At 41.1% G+C, this 13106-nt stretch overlaps 1 long non-coding RNA gene across 2 annotated transcripts in view; it reads left to right on the top strand.

Moving 5' to 3' along the window:
• Positions 1 to 13106, top strand: part of LOC133639729 (uncharacterized) — a 42561-nt gene continuing 29455 nt past the window's right edge. For both annotated transcript variants that reach the window (XR_009823848.1, XR_009823849.1), the window contains exons 1-2: positions 1 to 129; positions 3772 to 3963. This is a non-coding gene — a long non-coding RNA (uncharacterized LOC133639729). The remainder of the gene's footprint in view (positions 130 to 3771; positions 3964 to 13106) is intronic.

Below are 13106 nucleotides of genomic sequence, written 5' to 3'. Positions count from 1 at the left end.
CGGTCCTTGAACTCACCTTAGTTTGTGTCCATGTATAACTTTCTCCGACTTTCTAGGACGTGTTTTATGCCACTTCTTTTTCTGTCTCATTTTGTCCACCACCCTTTTAACGTGCGTGAATGCACAAAGGTGAGTTTTGTTGATGTTATTGACTTGTGTGGAGTGCTAATCAGACATATTTGGTCACTGCATGACTGCAAGCTAATCGATGCTAACATGCTATTTAGGCTAGCTATATGTACATATTGCATCATTATGCCTCGTTTGTAGCTATATTTGAGCTCATTTAGTTCCCTTTAAGTCATCTCAATTCAATGTATATCTCATGACACACTATCTGTATGTAATATGGCTTTTAATTTGTTGCGGCTCCAGACAGATTTGTTTTTGTATTTTTGCTCCAATATGGCTCTTTCAACATTTTGGGTTGCCGACCCCTGTCATAGACATTTGCATCCAATAATTCCCACACTGTGCATCAATTATTGTCCATTGGTAGCCTTTTGCTGGTTTTCCACTCCATTTCAAAATGGGGACATGGCTACTTATGTCACTGTTAACCTTTGTCCCAATGGCATTCACTGGTGAATATTGACCACATGGCTATTGGCAGACAGGCACCACGTTAATGTCTTTGCGTAAGAGTGTGTGCATGTGTGTGTGTGTAGCTTGTTGATTTTCTGTAAATCATGTGTTGCTCTCAATGTCAAGCCTCAAGGTCAGAGAATCCATATTCTGGTTTCTGTAAATCTTGCTCGGACAACTCAACAGCCAAATTCACTCGGGAATAAACCAAAGGTAAAGGCAGTCATTATTATTTAAATGAATGGTTTTCTGTCTCCTACTGTATGTGCATGAGGTGCATAAGTCTTACAGTAAGTGACTTGCGGACACCGTGAAGTGTTAGCCGGATATTGAACACAGGACAGGGCAGGTCAGCACTCACCAATATAACATGCTGCATTCTGTTGATAGAAAATAGGTAGGAATCCAATTACAGTCTATTCAGTTCAGGTTCACTGTGCGGTGGACTGGTCAATCACAGGGACAGACAATCAGTCACAGTCAGGGCATCCCTGCAGTGGGAATTGAATCCATGCCGCCTGCATGGAAGGAAGTCGGGTAAGTGAACCACTACATCACCAGTGACACCCTGACGCAATGTTCATCAAGATCAGTCTGGATTGTATCCGACAGATTTGCTGCTTTCGGAAATAATTAGCCATGCCTTAAACAGGACCTATGCTAAGTTTAGTCTTTTCTGACATATAATAAAATGTTTAGTTTTTTTTTCATGTTGAATATTAGTTTAAATCAATGGCAAACAATATAATGGCTGTTTATTTCAACTGTTTTCCCATTGAAGCTATAAAGTGTGTTACCCGATTACTCGATTGACCAAGCAAACTAGTCCGGTGGTCAGCAATCCGCGGCTCTAGAGCCATATGCGGCTCTTTAGCGGCGCCCTGGTGGCTTAATGTAGCTTTTTCAAAAATGTATGGAAATGGAAAAAAAATGGGGTGAAAATATGGTTTATAATATGGTTTCTGTAGGAGGACAAACACGACACAAACCTTTCTAATGGTTAGATAGCCCACTATTTAATAGGTTTGTGCTTCACTGATGAGAGTATTTGGTGAGCGCCGTTTTGTCCTACTAATTTCAGTAGCCCTTGAACTGACCGTTGTGTGGACTGCGACCTTAACAGTTTGTTTACATGTACGACTTTCTCCGACGCTGCCGCAGAAAGACGCGTTCTATGCCACTCCTTCTTTGTGTCATTTTGTCCACCAAACGTTTCATACTGTGCGTGAATGCACAAAGGTGAGCTTTGTTGATGTTATTGACTTGTTTGGAGTGCTAATCAGGCATATTTGGTCACTGCATGACTGCAAGCTAATCAATGCTAATATGCTATTTAGGCTAGCTGTACGTACATATTGCATCATTATGCCTCATTTGTAGGTATATTTGAGCTCATTTAATTTCCTTTACGTATGCCCTCTGTGTTTTTAGTTTATGTTTCCATGTTTCATGATATCTGTATGTAATATTGGCTGCATTTCTGATGCCATGTTGTTCCAGACCACAGCAATCTTTACCCAGCTTGCAAAGATTGTAATACATCCATTAAAAGAAGACAACCTGCCATTTCCTTTAACTTGGACACACACATCTATACCTTTGGCCATTCTAAGACAGTAATTTCCAGGAGTTATCTCACCCTCTGAGAAGTTTAATTAATGTTTTCCAATGTTGTAAAAATGTGTAGAATAAAAATTACATTTCAACATTTCTGTCAACGAAGATTTGCGTCAGCCTGCGACACATAGTCATTTTGATAGTAGGCTAATATAGCTGATATTGTCACGGCCCACTTCCAGGAGCGCGCCAGGCGCGTGTCAGTCCGGCAGTAGCAAGCAGCTGCAATCAATCGCCAGAAATCTGCGCACCTGTGGCTGATCAGGGGACCTGCCCTCATAAGCCTGTACAACCTGCTATCCCGCGCCAGAACGTAGCTAACTGTTCAGTACAGTAAGCCGACACGTCATGCTCTATGTCAGGGGTCAGCAACCTTTTTGAAAGCAAGAGCTACTTCTTGGGTAGTGATTAATGCGAAGGGCTACCAGTTTGATACACACTTAAATAAATTGCCAGAAATAGCCAATTGGCTCAATTTACCTTTAACTCTATGTTTTTATTAATAATGAATGATATTTACACTTAATTGAATGGTTTAAAGGAGGAAAAAACACGAAAAAAATGACAATTAATTTTGAAACATAGTTTATCTTCAATTTCGACTCTTTAACATTCAAAATTCAACCGAAAAAAAGAAGATAAAAACTAACTAATTTGAATCTTTTTTTTTTTAATTTAAAATTTTTTTTTATGGAACATCATTAGTAATTTTTCCTAATTAAGATTAATTTTAGAATTTCGATGACATGTTTTAAATAGGTTAAAATCCAATCTACACTTTGTTAGAATATATAACAAATTGGACCAAGCTATATTTCTAACAAAGACAAATCATTATTTCTTCTAGATTTTCCAGAACAAAAATGTTAAAAGAAATTCAAAAGACTTTGAAATAAGATTTAAATGTGATTCTACAGATTTTCTAGATTTGCCAGAATTTTTTTTTTAAATTTTAATCATAATAAGTTTGAAGAAATATTTCACAAATATTCTTCGTCGAAAAAACAGAAGCTAAAATGAAGAATTAAATTAAAATGTATTTATGATTCTTTACAATAAAAACAATACATTTATCTTAACATTGATTTAAATTGTCAGGAAAGAAGAGGAAGGAATTTAAAAGGTAAAAATGTATATGTGTTTAAAAATCCTAAAATCATTTTTAAGGTTGTATTTTTTCTCTAAAATTGTCTTTCTGAAAGTTATAAGAAGAAAAGTAAAAAAAATAATGAATTTATTTAAACAAGTGAAGACCAAGTCTTTAAAATATTTTCTTGGATTTTCAAATTCTATTTGAGTTTTGTCTCTCTTAGAATTAAAAATGTCGGGCAAAGCGAGACCAGCTTGCTAGTAAATAAATACAATTTAAAAAATCGAGGCAGCTCACTGGTAAGTGCTGCTATTTGAGCTATTTTTAGAACAGGCCAGCGGGCTACTCATCTGGTCCTTACGGGCTACCTGGTGCCCGCGGGCACCGCGTTGGTGACCCCTGCTCTATGTGCACTCTTTTGCTCTCTGTGTTTTCTCCCCCGTCGTGTTTATTGTCTCGTGTCCTCCTTGTCGTTCCAGCAGCGGACATCCTTTCCCGCGTCACGAGCTGTGTGTCTCATCTTCCCGCGTTCACTCTGCTTCCCTGACTACCTCTTGAATCTCGACCTCCCGCATGGAAACTGACCTTCGACGCCTCGCTATAGCCCTCGACTTCCTGCCTGCTCACGGACCTCCGAGCCAGCTTTCCCCCTCTTGGATTCAACACTCCCGGTAACGCACATAGTCGCACACCATACACACTCTTGGATTTGGTCACACTCCATTCCCTAGTGCATTATTTATATATATAGTGTATATATATATATTAATAAATAGAGTTTATACGATGTCCCCCCTGTCTGTGCCGTCTCCTCCTCCTGTACAGGTAACAAATATAGACACTTACATCATGTGTTGCCATCATTATAACATTTATGTAGATCTTTGAATGTTTTGCGGCTCCAGACCGATTACTTTTTTGTATTTGTGGTCCAATATGGCTCTTTCAACATTTTGGGATGCCGGCCCCTGAACTAGTCGATAGATTACTCGTGGCTGAAACCCCAATGTAGACCAGAAGGAAGTGTGTTAAATGTAGATTAGAATCACCATAGGTCTCCACAGCAGCTCATCCAGCAAGTGGCACCAATCGTTAAAAACTGTCAAAACTGTCTCCTCTGACATCCGACTGGGACTCTCCTTGATCATTTCCTAACATACTTAAAACAACGCCGGTGCATAAAATCCACAGCACAGATTATGTGCATTTATTTAATCAATCAGTGTTGAAAAGCCGCTTTGAGTTTTCTGCATGAAAGTAATTTATTCTTCAATAAAATCTTGAGCCGAGTCGTCGACTTTAATCTAGTGGATGCTGTCTAACAGTCAGGAAAAACAGAGATTTTGCATGTCAGCTGACACAGGAAGTGCGACGTATCAAAAAACAAACCTTACAGATCTAATCAAGTAGTAAATTGCATTTTGAAAGGAAGCCTGAGCCGACACCTGTGGTTGAAGTGCCTTGAGTCATTTCGTAACAAAATAATTAATCCTGCCGACACCCACTTCACCACAGACTAAAATGACAGTCGGATAATTTGAACCAAATGGAGGTTTATGTGCATGGGACTCATTTTAAAAAACAAAATATGCAACAGAGAGCATATTATATAGAAGTGACAAGCATTCCATCAGCATGTCATTTAAAGCAACCTGTATGCAACTGTCATCACAATGGGGAGGCAAGCTAATGTATGTCCAAAGGCTGAACTGAAACATGCATTTACCAATAATGGTACTGCAGGATTACATTAAAAAAAAAAGCACAAAAACAATCTCCAGAAAATTGCATTGGCCAAAAAAGAACTCATTACATTTATGAGGGTCTGCATACGTAACAAGAGACAGGAGTTACATTTTAGTTGTAATATAATGAAAACATCTACATTTGAGTGTCATAAAGGAACCAGCTCTTCATCCTCCATGAACAAAAAAGTACCCTGCCAACCCAAATATGTTTGAAATGGTTCAACTCTTCTGGGAAGGCTGTCCACAAGGTTGTGGACTGTGTTTATAGAAATGTTCAACCATTCTTCCAAAAGCGCATTGGAGAGGTTACACACTGATGTTGTTCGAGAAGGCCTGGCTCTCAGCTCTGTTCTAATTCATCCCAAAGGTGTCCCAAAGGACTCTGTGCAGGCCAGTCAAGTTCATCCATACCAGACTCTGTCATCCATGTCTTTATGGACCTTGCTTTGTGCACTGGTGCACAGACATGTTGGAAGAGGAAGGGGCCCGCTCCAAACTGTTCCCACAAGGTTGGGAGCATGAAATTGTCCAAAATGTTTTGGTATCCTGGAGTATTCAAAGGTCCTTTCACTGGAACTAAGGGGCCAAGCCCAACTCCTGAAAAACAACCCCAGACGATAATTCCTCCTCCACCAAATTTCACACTCGGCACAAGGCAGTACGAAATGTACCGTTCTCCTGGCAACCTCCAAACCCAGACTTGTCCATCAGATTGCCAGGTGGAAAAGCGTGATTCATTAACCCAGAGAAGGCGTCTCCACTGCTCTAGAGTCCAGTGGCGACGTGCTTTACATCCCACGCTTTGCATTGGACTTGGTGATGTATGGCTTAGATACAGCTGCACGGCCATGAAAACCCATTCCATGAAGCTCTCTGCGTACTGTACGTGGGCTAATTGGAAGGTCACATGAAGTTTGGAGCTCTGTAGCAACTGACTGTGCAGAAAGTCTGCGACCTCTTTGCACCAGTGACGTGCGGTGAGGTTCATGGCTGGTGAGGCACTGACTTCATCACAGTCAGATTTACAAACATATGAACCCTAAAGAGTATCTTATTCACCATTTGATTGGCAGCAGTTAACGGGTTATGTTTAAAAGCTCATACCAGCATTCTTCCCTGCTTGGCACTCAGCATCAAGGGTTGGAATTGGGGGTTAAATCACCAAAAATTATTCCCGGGTGCGGCGCCGCTGCTGCCCACTGCTCCCCTCACCTCCCAGGGGGTGAACAAGGGGATGGGTCAAATGCAGAGGACTAATTTCATTACACTTAGTGTGTGTGTGACAATCATTGGTACTTTAACTTAACTTTAACTTCACACATACAAGCTGTAGCACACAAAAAAGCACATTTAATAAAAAAAATGTTATTATGGTCTTACCTTTACTTATAAATGAAGTCCATGCGCCGCTGTTGTGCTGGATTAATGCACCCCCGCCGTACAATGCACCCCCTGACGGGAGTGTTATATCAACCAAATCCATCACTTAAACTTTCCACGTGCAAGATTGAATCTATTTAAAAAAGTGTAACCGAGGGTTTATAAATGTTGCCTATACTGTATGAAACTACAAAATAACAAACACGGAGGCTCCAGTTTACTCGAGGACCACTTTATTTACCTTCTTTCAAAAACCTCCGCTCCACTCCAACGTGTCATGACTTCCGCTCTTAGCGCCTTCAAAATAAGAGCTCAAGGCATATACTGTATAACAGGAACTTAACATCACAAAGAGGAAAGCCCATAAAAATAGGTTACAAAAGTTATTTAATAAGAAGCCAAAAAGTGCAAAAACAATAATGTTCGTTTTGGAGGAGTTGTGAATGAATGAAATATGAAATCCGTGCTGCAGTCTGCAGGTGTACCTAATGTTGTTGCCCTGCAGTCATTCACAACTCCTCTAACATGAACATTATTGTTTTTGCACTTTTTGGCTTATTATGAAATAACTTTTTTAAATAGATTCAGTCTTGCACGTGGAAAGTTTAAGTGTGGGCTTTAGTTGATATAACACTCCTGTCAGGGGTGCATTCTACGTCGGGGGTGCATTCTCTACCACCAAGAGGCGGGATTACTGCTCAGCCAGTGCGTCTTTTGCAGCCGTTTTATGATCGCTCAGCACAAGAAATACGTTACACACATACAGTTGTTGACAAAATACACTGTACATTATATACCTCAGCTAACTAAACTATGGAAATGTATAATATAGTTCATATAGCAATACGGTCTCACTGCACAGCAGGCCAGCAGTTAGCCGAGTCCGCAATCCATGTTGAGGCACAACTGGCTGCTGATCACCGCACCGTCTCTTCTCAGTATTTGAACGGCAAATGTGAAAATTCAGCGATTTTGAATAAAAATAATCTAAAACTGGTGAAATTAAATAGAAAATAACGTTATAGTATAATCACTGGATACATATAACAATTGAATTTTTTTTTTTCTTTTTACATATTTTTTTTCTTTCCATGATGGCACGTGAGGCCCCGCCTCACCTGCCTCCAGTGACTGCACGTCACTGCTTTGCACTATGCGCTTCAGCATCCACTGACCCCTCTTTATCAATTTACGTGGCCTACCACTTGGTGACTGAGTTGCTGTTGTTCCCAAACTCTTCCATTTTCCTATAATAAAGCCGACAGTTGATTTTGGAATATTTAGGAGCGAGGAAATTTCACGACTGGATTTGTTGCACGGGTGGCATCCTATGACAGTTCCTGGAAATCACTGAGCTCCTGACAGAGGCCCATTCTTTCACAAATGTTTGTAGAAACAATCTCCATGCTTAAGTGCTTGATTTTATACACCTGTGGCCGGGCCAAATGATTAGGACACTTGATTCTGATAATTTGGATGGGTGGCCAAATACTTTTGGCAATATAGTGTGTATATATATATATATATATATATATACATATACACAATGGGGTAAATAAATATTTGCATGCACAATCACAGATTAAATTGATTTCAATTCATTTTAATAAGCAGGACTGCTTAAAGATACGACTATTCCGAGTTACGGGTTTGATCGTGGAATGCAACATACTCTCCGTTTTCGTTTTTTCTGCAGCAGCTTCACGCCTGCCTCTGAACACTATTCCCTGCACCTGTTTTCTATTACTATCAAGACTATGTAAAATGTGTAGCTGCCACCATTCTTTGCCAGGACTTTGTTATGTATGGTTGTAAATTGTGGACGCTCTCTTGCCGTACGTTCTTACAAGTAAGTCTTTGCCGTTCTCCAGGATTCCGTTTCATTGTTTTGTAACCTGATCCGTTTAGTTTCATTTAGCACAGCCTTTGCTATGCTTCCAGAGCCTTTCTAGTATGCAGTTTATGGTTTATGGTTGTTCATTAATTTTTACAAGCTTCAGTAAACGAGTGGAAGGAAGGTAAATCACATCAAATATTAACTCTTTCCTTTGTTACATTATGTAAAATTTGTCAGTGACATTCCATTTGTGTAGTTTTTAGTCTCAACTCGAGGGTACCTAATCATTACAAGCTAACGCTAAAGTTGATGTGTTTGTGTTGTTACCGTGAGACATTTATTATTTATGTATTGCAGTGGCGGGCCGTGCGTTTCCCACCTAGGCCTTCAGTGATGCCCTACTTGGTCCGACTTCAATAGATACCTCTCAAAATATCTTAATTTATGTCGCCACATGACCACGGCTTGAAAAATACTATACAGAAAGGCACTTGTGGAGTACTGGGCATTGAATAACCTCACAACTGGCTATTTTTTGGCGCATTTAAAAATGTATAAACCCGCATCGGACATGATACTGTCGAAACCAAAATAATTGTAAAAAACATATTGAATGTGAAAAAATATATTTGAACTCAAAATTTGTAAAGCCATTGGCACCACTCATAGTTGGTTGATTCGAGTGGAAGTGGCAGGCAAACCATTTCACCGCCAGGGCAGCTTAACTCGTCTCACAAGGTCTAGTCCCTCCTTAAATATCCTTCTTGAAAATGGCCTAGAAAATATATATCTGCCACCTAATCAATGTTTAGTTCTGCTTCTTTGTTGGTTAAAAAAGTGAGTACCGCTGATTTCTCCGCTGGCCGGGTGTGACTCCGGTGCCACTTTCTGCCTTCATAAATCTCAACTTGTGATTGGGTACTTGGCAGTGACAAGTGAGTATCCAATCACAGTCACGTTCAACGTAAGGCTACTGTCAACAACTTGTGATCTGATTGACTATCGCGACTGTCTGTTAACTGAATGTCCTCCGTTCGTTAAAATGCACAGCCGCCGCTAATGTGGGTTCAGAAGGCCTCCAGCAGAATTCATAAAGCACTGGCAACAAGCTAGCTGAATTCTGATTGGATAAAAGCTCTAACTTAAAAAAGCAACACTGGAGTCTAATATGACATGAAGAGAATATGATGAATACTTTTATATACTTATGGAAAGTCAATTAAAAATTCAATTAACTTTTATTAATTAATGATCAGCAGAGAAGGCCTTGCTGGTCCTGTCGGCACACCACTGATGCATTGTCATTTACATCTGAAATGGAACATACGGACTCGCGTGACCCTCATGAATTCATCATTTACTGAGGGGACAACTTTCTGACTGTTGGACACTGTGGACAAAAGCCTCAATTTATATGCAAAGTTGAGGACACCCGCCACCTCTGTCACTCGAAAGAACCAGCCTAAAGCCGCCTAAAGTCCAGTAAATGCTTTCTCCACTATGCCAGTCCCCTCACACAGACAGGTTAGCATTGTGCCAGGAAAAACGCATTGCAAACCATCGATAGATCAAAGCTGCCAATACCAACCAAAGAACAACTAGCACCAGGTCATAAATCCGCATGGAAGACGTACAATTCGCTTAACAGAAATGGGGCTATCCTGATGCAACAGACAGCCTGAACATCTGACCAATCCATGCAACACCTGTTGAGACGCTCACGACTGGATGACCAATGCAGCTTGGAAGATCTAATGGCTGCAAATGAGAAGACTCTCCACTGCGCTAGAGCTTGGTCAGACATATGATGTTTATGGATGATGGATATGAACGAAGACTTAAGTACAAAACCCAAAACCAGTGAAGTTGGCACGTTGTGTAAATAGTAAATAAAAACAGAATACAATGATTTGCAAATCCTTTTCAACCTATATTCAATTGAATAAACTTCAAAGACAAGATACTTAATGTTCGGACTGAGAAATTTTGCTTAGATGGCAACACATGGTGCTCCAAAACCTGTATGTACCTTTCAGCATTAATGGTGCCATCATAGATTTAAGTTACCCATGCCTTGGGTGCTAATACAACCCCATACCATCACAGATGCTGGCTTTTGAACTTTGTGCCTATACTTTTCCTCTTTGGTCCGGAGTACATGACGTCCACAGTTTCCAAAAACTATTTGAAATGTGGACTCCTCAGACCACAGAACACTTTTCCACTTTGCACCAGTCCATCTTAGATGAGCTCGGGCCCAGCGAAGCCATCAGCGTTTCTGGGTGTGGTGATGTGCACTGGGAAAGGGAAAGAGGTGACACCAAGGCAGAACTGCGGTTTACCAGGTTTATTGAAACCTTTGATGAGTGTGTGGAGTGTGTATGCTACTTCAAGTGAATGAGTGTGGACGATGTGTAGAATTAACCATATAAGTATTACCAGGGTTTGTTGCCTGTGTGTGTTGGATGAATCTTTCGTCGAATCAAGGGGGCAAGACGAAGAGGCAGTCCGAAGGGAGGCAAGCAGTCGAGGGTTGGGGAGAGGCAACGATGTCCGTGTCCAGGCAGGGGTCGAGGATCGAGGACGGCAGTCAGAGATCCGGGTGGGGGTTGTGAGGCAACACACGATCACAGACCACGGTGTAGACACTGCGGAAGACACAAGGGACATAAACTCGGGAACAAGGAAAAGCACAGAGAAGGCGAGCAAGGAACGAGGGAGGGGTGCCAGACGTGATGCTTACTGTGAAGATTGGCTGCGTTCTGGCAAAGGTTCCTTGGGTCCGCTGGTCTTTATGCCGCTCCCTCTCGTTAGACCCAGGTGCGCGGATTCCCAATTACCTGCAGCCTTATCACTGTGCGGGCGTGCTGCGCCCGGCGAGCAGAGGAGGTGCTGGCAGACCCAGCTGCCGAGGAAAAGCGGGTTCGAGCCCGTGCCGTGACATGTTGTTGATGAATGGCTTTCGCTTTGCATAGTTGCGTTTTAACTTGCACTTACAGATGTAGCGACAAACTGTAGTTACTGACAGTGGTTTTATGAAGTGTTCCTGAGCCCATGTGGTGATATCCTTTACACAATGATGTCGATTTTTGATGCAGTATTGCCTCAGAGATAGAATAATATCATCGCTTACGTGCAGTGATTTCTCCAGATTCTCTGAACCTTTTGATGATATTACGAACCGTAGATGGTGAAATCCCGAAATTCCTTGCAATAGCTCGTTGAGAAATGCGGTTCTTAAACTGTTCAACAGTTTGCTCACGCATTTGTTGACAAAGTGGTGACCCTCGCCCCATCCTTGTTTGTGAAAGACTGAGCCTTTCATGGAAGCTACTTTTATACCCAATCATGGCACCCACCTGTTCCCAATTAGCCTGTTCACCTGTGGGATGTTCCAAATAAGTGTTTGATGAGCATTCCTCAACTTTCTCAGTCTTTTTTGCCACATGTGCCAGCTTTTTTTAAAGATGTTGCAGGCATCAAATTCCAAATGAGCTAACATTTGCAAAAAATAACAACGTATCTTGTATTTGCAGTGTATTCAATTGAATCTAGGTTGAAAAGGATTTGCAAATCATTCTCTTTTATTTTTATTTACGATTTACACAACGTACCAACTTCACTAGTTTTAGGGTTTGTAAAAGAAATTGGACCTAATATACTGTAACACTCATCCATACATCATCAGCCTAACTACTGTGTTTTCCGGACTATAAGCCGCAAAATATTTTTTCATATATTAGTTGCACCGGACTATAAGCTGGTTGTGAAATTAGATATTTACATCAAAATAGTTTTAAAAAGGTTTATTTACATACCTTAAAGGCCTACTGAAATGATTTTTTTTTATTTAAACGGATATAGCAGATCCATTCTATGTGTCATACTTGATCATTTCGTGATATTGCCATATTTTTGCTGAAAGGATTTAGTAGAGAACATCGACGATAAAGTTCGCAACTTTTGGTCGCTGATAAAAAAAAAGCCTTGCCTGTACCGGAAGTAGCATGACGTCACAGGTTGAAAGGCTCCTCACATTTCCCCATTGTTTACACCAGCAGCGAGAACGATTCGGACAGAGAAAGCGACGATTACCCCATTAATTTGAGTCAGGATGAAAGATTTGTGGATGAGGAACGTGAGAGTGAAGGACTAGCATGCAGTGCAGGACGCATCTTTTTTCGCTCTGACTGTAACTTAGGTACAAGCTGGCTCATTGGATTCCACACTCTCTCCTTTTTCTTTTGTGGATCACGAATTTGTATTTCAAACCACCTCGGATACTATATCCTCTTGAAAGTCGAGAACGCAAAATGGACATTCACAGTGACTTTTATCTCCACGACAATACATCGGCGAAGCACTTTAGCTACGGAGCTAACGTGATAGCATCGGGCTTAACTGCAGATAGAAACAAAATAAATAAACCCCTGACTTGAAAGATAGACAGAAAATCAACAATACTATTAAACCATGGACCTGTAACTACACGGTTAATGCTTTCCAGCCTGGCGAAGCTTAACAATGCTGTTGCTAACGACGCCATTGAAGCTAACTTAGCAACGGGATCTCACAGAGCTATGCTAAAAACATTAGCTATCCACCTACGCCAGCCAGCCCTCATTTGCTCATCAACACCCATGCTCACCTGCGTTCCAGCGATCGACGGAGCGACAAAGGACTTCACCCGATCATCAATGCGGTCGGCGGCTAGCGTCGGATAGCGCGTCTGCTATCCAAGTCAAAGTCCTCCTGGTTGTGTTCCTGCAGCCAGCCGCTAATACACCGAGCCCACCTACAGCTTTCTTCTTTGCAGTCTTCATTGTTCATTAAACCAATTGCAAAAGAT

The sequence above is a fragment of the Entelurus aequoreus genome, linkage group LG02 (assembly GCF_033978785.1).
Source record: "Entelurus aequoreus isolate RoL-2023_Sb linkage group LG02, RoL_Eaeq_v1.1, whole genome shotgun sequence".
NCBI lineage: Eukaryota > Metazoa > Chordata > Actinopteri > Syngnathiformes > Syngnathidae > Entelurus > Entelurus aequoreus.
The sequence above is the reverse complement of the archived record's forward strand: the minus strand, read 5'-3'. Positions and strand labels throughout refer to the sequence as shown.